Source organism: Sciurus carolinensis, chromosome 1, assembly GCF_902686445.1.
Source record: "Sciurus carolinensis chromosome 1, mSciCar1.2, whole genome shotgun sequence".
In the NCBI taxonomy this organism is placed as follows: Eukaryota; Metazoa; Chordata; class Mammalia; order Rodentia; family Sciuridae; genus Sciurus; species Sciurus carolinensis.
Genome location: NC_062213.1, coordinates 108777588 through 108779796, shown reverse-complemented (window position 1 = coordinate 108779796; position 2209 = coordinate 108777588).

The following is a 2209-nucleotide window of genomic DNA, read 5'->3' as shown; positions in this document are numbered from 1 at the left end:
CTTCCAGCCCCGAGGGGCAGATCGGCGTCGGAAAGTTGAGAGGCGCTCGGGGCGGCGTCAGGAAGGGCCGCTGCTGCCCTCCGGTGGCCAAGCAGCACCCGCTCCTGCCGCACCTGGGCCCTCATGGGAGGCGGGACTGGGAAACCGCGGCGCCCGAGCGGGAGAGGGGGTGGGGCGTGGTGTGTGCAGAAGATGACCACTCTGCTACTAGAATCCTTGAGGAGCAAATGCAGCCCGACGTCATCCCTGGCCTTGAAGGCCCTCCAGGACCTTCCAGGACCTGCAGACCCAGACCACCCTTCTGCCTCATACTCCCTTTCTTCCACTACGTGGAATTTTCAGGAGTCCAATTCTTACCCACTCCTCTAAGAGCACTCTTGGAAGTGCTTCTGGATCCCCAACCGGGAATACAGTTCCCACTCCTATTGTATTATCGTGCCGTTAGTGACACTTAGTCGGGTCTGATGTGTTACATACGGTATTTACCTACATGTATATCTCCTTCCTTATAAAACGGCTGAGGAGGTGGAGGAAGGAGGAAGTCTATCAACATTTTATTGGCTTGTACTCTGTGTGGTACGTAATTCAATCTTTAAATACTTGTCACAGTCTCTTTGGGTAAGAATACCCCATCTCCTTCTGCCTGTAAGGAAACTTGAGGTTTGAAGATGTGGCTTAGCAAATGTTTGATATTTCTGACAGCAAGAATTCATATAGCCAGGCCTGTGTGACTCGAAGGCTGGTGCTGTCTTCCTGATGCCTCCCATGCTCCTCCAGTCTTCGCCTCCCCTCTTAATAGGTTTTCAAGGAAATATTTCCTGAATGGATGTATGTTAGAAGTCATACAGACTTTAAAGATCTGAAGTATAACCAACACATTTGATAAATGAGCAAACTGAGTTTGAGAGCAGTTTGGCCCCCAGGCCTCTTAATTCACTCAGTAGTTCACTCAGTGTGAAGTGAGATCTATGTGCTGAAGATTGATTTATGCCTTCAAATAACTTACAGTCTAAATGAGGAATATAATTTCATGTTAGCTAACATTTATGGAACCTGGCCGTAAGTACACTAACTACTTTAGTCCTTACAACAACCTGATGGCCTAGTACTGCTATCTCCATTTTACTGAGAAAACAAATGGGGGCTCAGAGAGGTTACAGAGTTGGTATTGGATCTGGCACCAAAATTCAAACCAATGGACTCTAGAGCCCCTGCTCTTAATTGCCATTCCCTATGGAAAACTCTTAGACACAGCCATTCCCGAGGTAATCACTATTGGAGGGTAGGGAAAATGCATTAGCTATGGGATGCCCAGCCCTGGAGAACACTTGAAGTGTTCAAATAAGGGTGATGTGTATATTTTAAGTAACAAGTTGAAGCTACTACAGGCCCACAGAGATATGGGAACCCACAGAAAGTGGTGATGGTGATGATGATGGAAGATGAGGCTGGAGAAGGAAACAGTAGACATACATGAAGTATCTTATACGCCATGCCCAGGAGATGAATGTCAATTTTGCTCAGGTCCAAGGAGAAGCTGCTGGAGTTAGGAAACTAATATAATGAAGAACTAAGGAGGTGATGGTGGGAGTGGAGATAAGTGGGAAAAGGTATACACACACACATACACACACACACGTATATATACATAAATGTATATATTCAATAATACAGTCATGCATCATTTAACGATGGGGATACGAGAAATGCATTAGGCAATTTCATTGTTGCATGAACATCATGGAGTATACTTACAAACAGATGGCATAGCCTACTACACACCAAGGCTATGTGGTATATATCATCATATATACAGTCCATTGTCATCATGTAGCACATGATGGTCCTTAGTGATTGATTAGCATGATGAAGAAAAAATAAAAGCCAAGGGTTACAACTCCAAGATTTCTAACTTGAGCAGCCAAGTAGGTGCCCTTCAAGAGGATGAAGCAGGAGGAGAAACGTGTTCATGGGGGAAATCACACACTGATTAAGGTGTGTTGAGGTGAAGTGCCAGGGGGCTTACATGGAGATGTTTGGGAGATGACTGGTATGTGTGGATCTAAAGCTCAGGAAAGATCTGGGAAGAGACGCCAACTTGGAAGAGACATCAGCAGATGGATGAAGCTCCAGAAATGTCTGAGAACACTCATGACAAGTGTTTGGAGTGAGGACAGGAGAGGGCAGAAAGAAGAACCTGGAGAAAAAC